At 43.5% G+C, this 8,279-nt stretch overlaps 1 long non-coding RNA gene across 1 annotated transcript; it reads right to left on the reverse strand.

Moving 5' to 3' along the window:
• Nucleotides 1-163: 163 nt before the first annotated feature.
• On the reverse strand, nucleotides 164-8,130 carry LOC118904500. Its single transcript, XR_005022004.1, has 2 exons — nucleotides 8,004-8,130; nucleotides 164-544 (listed from the first exon to the last, which is right to left on the reverse strand). It is a non-coding gene; the product is annotated as an uncharacterized LOC118904500 (long non-coding RNA).
• Nucleotides 8,131-8,279: the final 149 nt, after the last annotated feature.

The following is an 8,279-nucleotide window of genomic DNA, read 5'->3' on the forward strand; positions in this document are numbered from 1 at the left end:
TTGTACAATTATTCTTAACCCTGATCATCTCCGACAAGAGATCCCAATCAATCCCAATCAGGAAAACATAAGGAAATGTTGACCCCACCCAAGATTCTGAAAGTCAAACAATAGTAGCTGGAATATTACATATTTCTCTTTCTTTCTATGCAGGAAATTGATGTGATAGCTTTATGTTGAAAGAACATAAATATTTTAGCATAATCCATATTTAAGCCAAACCTGCCTTTACTGCTCAAGAAACTCCAATGGGCCAGTGAGGACACTGCAGGTAACAGAACTTTCCATGGCTGTAGCACCTAGAAGCACTGTGCCTGCAGGACTATGACAGTGGCAGGGCCTCCGGGAGGAGAAGTAACGTGGCGTGCACGGAAGCGGCTGGAATCTCCGATTCAAGCCACGGCTAAGCAGCAGCCACGAACGTGCCAAGTATCTGCAGTTCAGGTAGGGCAGGAGAGTAGCCAGAATTAAAGGGTAGTTGTTTTTTTCCCTATTGAATCTTCGATTGCAGATAATGTTTATAACCTTTAAAGCTTGAATTGGTCTGAAGAAGAAGAAAAATTCAATAGTGGTGAAATACACCTAAAATTTGCCATCTTCATCTTCATCTTTACGTGTACAGCCTGTAGCCTGCTGGGATCCCGGGCCTGATCCTCTGCCCACCGAGGCCCCCTCCAGCCGCGCGGGTCGTGAGGCAGTGGGAGGGAGGGAAGGGGGAGCACAAGTAAAGGCCCGACCTCCGACCCGCACCCCTGGGGGCGGCTGGGGGAGGGGAGGAGTTCCTACGCCCAGCGGACCCACCCACGGTTAGGGGTCCAGCGGCTATGACGGGGGAGACCCTGGGGGAGACGGTGCGGGAGGGGCGTGGAGGAACGGGAGGGAACGCCGCCAGCGCTTTCCCTGTCCACTTACGCCCCGGGGAGCCTGTTGGGTTCCCGGGCCTAATCCTCTGCCCTCCGAGCCTCCCTCCTGCCCCGCAGAGCCCAGGCCCCGCCCCTACAACCCCCGCCCAGGGCCCTACCTCTACACTCGGAGAACCCCTCCAACGCGCTGGGCCTAAACCCCACCCACACACCCTCTCGCAGGGCCTTACCTCCAAACCCCGAACTCCGCCCTCCAGAGGCCCTCCCTTCCACCTGCTGCCTCTCCCCTTCTGCGCAGGTCCTGAGCAGAGGCCCCGCCCCACGCTTGAACGTCGCCCCGCCTAGGCCCCACCCCACGCTCAAACGGCACCACCCCCACCCGCCTAGGTCCCGCCCCACCCTAAACCCCACCCCTGCCTAAGTTCCCCCCTCCCCCCACCCCCGCCCCGCCTAAACTCCACCCCCATAGCCAAGGCTTTTTTTTCTTTTTCTTTTTTCCTCTTTTCGACTGGAGTTCGGTTTTACCTTGTTGATTCATTGTTGTTAATTCTTTTATATTTTTATTTTTCCTAATAAATCTTTTATTTTTCTAATTTTATTTTATTCTTTATACTTCACTATTCTCTCCTTTTGGCTTGTTCCCCGCCCCCCTTTTTTTTTCTTTTTTCTGTTGTGGTTTTATTTTACCTTGTTGTGGTTGTTTCAATTATAGTTTTATTTTTCCTAATATATATATATTTTAATTTATTTTTATTTTTGGCTGCGTTGGGTCTTTGTTGCTGCACACAGGCTTTCTCTACTTGCGGCGAGTGGGGGCTACTCTTCGTTGCAGTGTGCAGGCCTCTCATTGCGGTGGTTCTCTTCTTGCGGAGCACGGGCTCTAGGCACGCAGGCTTCAGTAGTTGTGCCTTGCGGGCTCTAGAGAGCAGGCTCAGTAGTTGTGGCACATGGTCTCAGTAGTTGTGGCTCACGGGCTCTAGAGCGCAGGCTCAGTAGTTGTGGCACATGGGCTTAGTTGCTCCACAGCATGTGGGATCTTCCCAGACCACGGCTCGAACACACGTCCCCTGCACTGGCAGGCGGATTCTTAACCACTGCGCCACCAGGGAAGCCCCCCTAATATATTTTTTTATCTTTCTAATTTTATTTTGTTTTTTATTCTTTGATATTGTACTGCTCCTTTTTTCTTTCTTTCTTTCTTTTTTTTTTTTTTACCGCACCATGAAGCTTGCAGGATCTTGGTTCCCAGGCTGGAGGTTGGGCCCAAGCTCCTGTGGTGGGAGGTCCAAGTCCAAACTGCTGGACTAGCAGAGAACCTCAGACCCCAGGGAATATTAATCAGAGTGAGGCCTGCCGGAGGTCCTCATCTCAGCACCAAGACCCGGCTCTATCCAACTGCCTGCAAACTCCAGTGCTGGACCTCTCAGGCCAAACAACCAGTAAGACTGGAATACAGCACCACCCATCAAAAAAATATGTTACAGACAAAGGAGCAAGGTAAAAACTTACAAGACCAAATAAATGAAGATGAAATAGGCAACCTACCTGAAAAAGAATTCAGAGTAATGATAGTAAAGATGATCCAAAATCTCAGAAACAGAATGGAGAAAATATAAGAAACATTTAACAAGGATCTAGAAGAACTAAAGAGAAAACAAACAGTAATGAACAACACAAAAACTGAAATTAAAAATACTCTAGAAGGAATCAATAGCAGAATAACTGAGGCAGAAGAACAGATAAGTGAGCTGGAAGATAAAATGGTAGAAATAACTGCCAGGGAGCAGAATAAAGAAAAAAGAATGAAAAGAATTGAGGACAGTCTCAGAGACCTCTGGGACAACATTAAACGCACCAACATTCGAATTACAGGGGTCCCAGAAGAAGAGAAAAAGAAAGGGTCTGAGAAAATATTTGAAGAGATTATAGTCGAAAACGTCCCTAACATGGGAAAGGAAATAGTCAATCAAGTCCAGGAAGCACAGACAGTCCCATACCGGATAAACCCAAACAGAAACATGCCTAGACACATATTAATCAAACTATCAAAAATTAAATACAAAGAAAAAATATTAAAAGCAGCAAAGGAAAAGTAACAAATAACATACATGGGAATCCCCATAAGGTTAACAGCTGATTTTTCAGCAGAAACTCTGCAAGCCAGAAGGGAGTGGCAGGGCATATTTGAAGTGATGAAAGGGAAAAACCTACAACCAAGATTACTCTACTCAGCAAGGAACTCATTCAGATTTGATGGAGAAATTAAAACCTTTACAGGTTGGCAAAAGTTAAGAGAATTCAGCACCAACAAACCAGCTTTACAACAAATGCTAAAGGAACTTCTCTAGGCAGGAAACACAAGAGAAGGAGAATACTTACAATAACAAACCCAAAACAATTAAGAAAATGGTAATAGGAACATACCTATCGATAATTACCTTAAATGTAAATGGATTAAATGCTCCAACCAAAAGACACAGATTGGCTGAATGGATACAAAAACAAGACCTGCGTATATGCTGTCTACAAGAGACCCACTTCAGACCTAGGGACACATACAGACTGAAAGTGAGGGGATGGAAAAAGATATCCCATGCAAAAGTGGAAATCAAAAGAAAGCTGGAGTAGTAATTCTTATATCAGACAAAATAGACTTTAAAACAAAGACTATTACAAGAGACAAAGAAGGACACTACATAATGATCAAGGGATCAATCCAAGAAGATATAACAATTGTAAATATTTATGCACCCAACATAGGAGTACCTCAATACATAAGGCAAATGGTAACAGCCATAAAAGAGGAAATTGACACTAACACAATAATAGTAGGGGAGTTTAACATCCCACTTTCACCAACAGACAGATCATCCAAAATGAAAATAATTAAGGAAACACAAGCTATAAATGATACATTAAACAAGATGGACTTAACTGATATTTATAGGACATTCCATCCAAAAACAACAGATTACACTTGCTTCTCAAGTGCTCATGGAACATTCTCCAGGATAGACCATATCTTGGGACACAAATCAAGCCTTGGTAAATTTAAGAAAATTGAAATCGTATCAAGTATCTTTTCCGACCACAGTGCTGTGAGACTAGATATCAATTACAGGAAAAAATCTGTAAAAAATACAAGCGCATGGAGGCTAAACAATATGCTACTAACTAACCAAGAGATCACTGAAGAAATCAGAGGAAATCAAAAAATGCCTAGAAACAAATGACAATGAAAACACGACAACCCAAAACCTATGGGATGCAACAAAAGCAGTTCTAAGAGGGAAGTTTATAGCAATACAAGCCTACCTCAAGAAACAAGAAACATCTCAAATAAACACCCTAACCTTAGACATAAGGCAATTAGAGAAAGAAGAACACAAAAAACCCAAAGTTAGCAGAAGGAAAGAAATGATAAAAATCAGATCAGAAATAAATGAAAACGAAATGAAGGAAACAATAGCAAAGATCAATAAAACTAAAAGCTGGTTCTTTGAGAAGAAAAACAAAATTGATAAACCATTAGCCAGACTCATCAAGAAAAAAAGGGAGAAGACTCAGATCAATAGAATTAGAAATGAAAAAGGAGAAGTAACAACTGACACTGCAGAAGTACAGAGGAGTATGAGAGATTACTACAAGCAACTCTATGCCAATAAAATGGACAACCTGGGAGAAATGGAAAAATTCTTAGAAAAGCACAACCTTCCGAGACTGAACCAGGAAGAAACAGAAAATATCAACAGACCAATCACAAGCACTGAAATTGAAACTGTGATCAAAAATCTTCCAACAAACAAAAGCCCAGGACCAGATGGCTTCACAGGCGAATTCTACCAAACATTTAGAGAAGAGCCAACACCTACCCTTCTCAAAGTCTTCCAAAATATAGCAGAGGGAGGAACACTCTCTAACTCATTCTACAAGGCCACCATCACCCTGATACCAAAACCAGACAAAGATGTCACAAAAAAAGAAAATTACAGGCCAATATCTCTGATGAAAATGCAAAAATCCTCAACAAAATACTAGCAAGCAGAATCCAACAGCACATTAAAAGGATCATACACCATGATCAGGTGGGATTTATCCCAGGAATGCAAGGATTCTTCAGTATATGCAAATCAATGTGATACACCATATTAACAAACTGAAGGATAAAAACCATATGATCATCTCAATACATGCAGAAAAAACTTTTGACAAAATTCACTACCCATTTATGATAAAAACCCTGCAGCAAGCAGGCATAGAGGGAACCTACCTCAACATAATAAAGGCCATATATGACAAACGCACAGCCAACATCGTTCTCAATGGTGAAAAACTGAAACCATTTCCTCTAAGATCAGGAACAAGACAAGGTTGCCCACTCTCACCACTATTACTTAACATAGTTTTGGAAGTTTTAGCCACAGCAATCAGAGAAGAAAAAGAAAAGGAATCCAAATCGGAAAAAAAAAAGTAAAACTTGTCACTCTTTGCAGATGACATGATACTATACATAGAGAATCCTAAAGATGCTACCAGAAAACTACTAGAGCTAATCAATGAATTTGTTAGAGTAGCAGAATACAAAATTAATGCACAGAAATCCCTTGCATTCCTATACACTAATGATGAAAAATCTGAAAGAGAAATTAAGGAAACACTCCCATTTACCATAGCAACAAAAAGAATAAAATACCTAGGAATAAACCTACCTAACGAGACAAAAGGCCTGTATGCAGAAAACTATAAGACACTGATCAACGAAATTAAAGATGATACAAACAGATGGAGAGATATACCATGTTCTTGGATTGGAAGAATCAACATTGTGAAAATAACTATACTACCCAAAGCAATCTATAGATTCAATGCAATCCCTATCAAACTACCAATGGCATTCTTCACAGAACTAGAATAAAAAATCTCACAATTTGTATGGAAACACGAAAGACCCCAAATAGCGAAAGCAATCTCGAGAAAGAAAAACAGAGCTGGAGGAATCAGGCTCCCTGACTTCAGACTATACTACACAACTACAGTAATCAAGACAGTATGGCACTGGCACAAAAGCAGAAATATAGATCAATGGACCAGGATAGAAAGCCCAGAGATAAACCCATGCACATATGGTCACCTTATCTTTGATAAAAGAGGCAAGACTATACAAGGGAGAAAAGACAGCCTCTTCAATAAGTGGTGCTGGGAAAACTGGACAGCTACATGTAAAAGAATGAAATTAGAACACTCCCTAACACCATACACAAAAATAAACTCAAAATGGATTAATGACCTAAATGTAAGGCCAGACACTATAAAACTCTTAGAGGAAAACATAGGCAGAACACTCTATGACATACATCACAGCAAGATCCTTTTTGACCCACCTCCTAGAGAAATGGAAATAAAAGCAAAAATAAACAAGTGGGACCTAATGAAACTCAAAAGCTTTTGCATAGCAAAGGAAATCATAAAAAATATGAAAAGACAACCCTCAGAATGGGAGAAAATATTTGCAAATGAAGCAACTGACAAAGGATTAATCTCCAAAATATACAAGCAGCTCATGCAGCTCAATATGATAAAAACAAACCACCCAATCCAAAAATGGGCAGAAGACCTAAATAGAAATTTCTCCAAAGAAGATATACAGATTGCCAACAAACACATGAAAGGATGCTCAACATCACTAATCATTAGAGAAATGCGAATCAAAACTACAGTGAGGTATCACCTCACACCAGTCAGAATGGCCATCATCAAAAAATCTACAAACAATAAATGCTGGAGAGGGTGTGGAGAAAAGGGAACCCTCCTACACTGTTGGTGGGAATGTAAATTGGTACAACCACTATGGAGAACAGTATGGAGGTTCCTTATAAAACTAAAAATAGAACTACCATATGACCCAGCAATCCCACTACTGGGCACATATCCAGAGACAACCATAATTCAAAAATGAGTCATGTACCAAAGTGTTCCTTGCAGCTCTATTTACAATAGCCAGGACATGGAAACAACCTAAGTGTCCATTGCTAGATGAATGGATAAAGAAGATGTGGCACATAGATACAGTGGAATATTACTCAGCCATAAAAAGAAACGAAATTTTGAGTTATTTGTAGTGAGGTGGATGGACCTAGAGTCTGTCATACAGAGTGAAGTAAGTCAGAAAGAGAAAAACAAATGCCGAATGCTAACGCATATACATGGAATCTAAAAAAAAAAAAAAAGGTTCTGATGAACCTAGGGGCAGGATGGGAATAAAGACGCAGACGTAGAGAATGGACTTGAGGACATGAGGAGGGGGAAGGATACACTGGGATGCAGTGAGAGAGTGGCATGGACATATATACACTACCAAATGTAAAACAGATAGCTAGTGGGGAGCAGCCGCATAGCACAGGGAGATCAGCTCGGTGCTTTGTGACCACCTAGAGGGGTGGGATAGGGAGAGTATATGGGGATGTATGTATACGTATAGCTGATTCACTTTGTTATACAGCAGTAACTAACACACCATTGTAAAGCAATTATACTCCAATAAAGATGTTTAAAAAAAAAAAGGGTACAGGCTGTGGCGTTAAGGACATTCACATCGTTGTGCTGTCATCAGCACCATCCTCTCCAGAAGTCCTTTCTTCTTGCAAAACTGAGACTCTGACCCATTAGACACTAACTCCCCCTCCCCCAGCCCCTGATACCCACAGTCCTACTTTCCGTCTCTGAACCTGAGGGCTGCAGGGACCTCACACACCTGGACTCACACACTGTTGGTCCTTTTGTGACTGAGCATGATGCCCTCGAGGTTCCCCCGTGTGGTGCCGCGTGCGGGGACGTCCTCCCTCCTGGAGTTGGACAGTGTCCCCTTACACGGGTACACGTCTCACGTCTCCATCATCCACCAACCACCATCCACACCTGCGGCTCCTCCCCCTCGGCTCCCGCGAGTAACGCTGGGAAGCGGAGCGCAGGTACCCGAGCCCCTGCTTGACTGCAGGATCGAACGGAAGCTCTAATTTAATTTTCGAGCCCCCCCCCTCCCCGCACCACTCTCCACGCCCTCGCCGACACTCATTAATTTCTGGGATTTCTGAGAACGGGGATCCTAGTGGGTGTGAGGCGGTGGGAAGAAAATAAACCAACCCCATCATCCCCGTCAGCAGCCAGGCCGGCGGCCCCGGGCCCACCCCTCCGTGAGGGCGAGACGCCGGTCACCGCTGAGCCAGAGCTGGTACCCAGGGAAGACGCTCTGTGCCGGCGCCTCCGGGGATCGCGAGCCCAGTTCCTATCAGGGACCAGCGAGAAGCCAGGGCGTTCGGGCCAAGGGTCCAGGCCGGGTTCCGAGCAGCGATGGCTGCCTGTGGGCCCGGCGCATGCGTGCTCGAGGCGGTTGGGCGGGTGCGGGCTCAGGGATGCCGA

This window comes from Balaenoptera musculus, chromosome 11 (genome assembly GCF_009873245.2).
Source record: "Balaenoptera musculus isolate JJ_BM4_2016_0621 chromosome 11, mBalMus1.pri.v3, whole genome shotgun sequence".
NCBI lineage: Eukaryota > Metazoa > Chordata > Mammalia > Artiodactyla > Balaenopteridae > Balaenoptera > Balaenoptera musculus.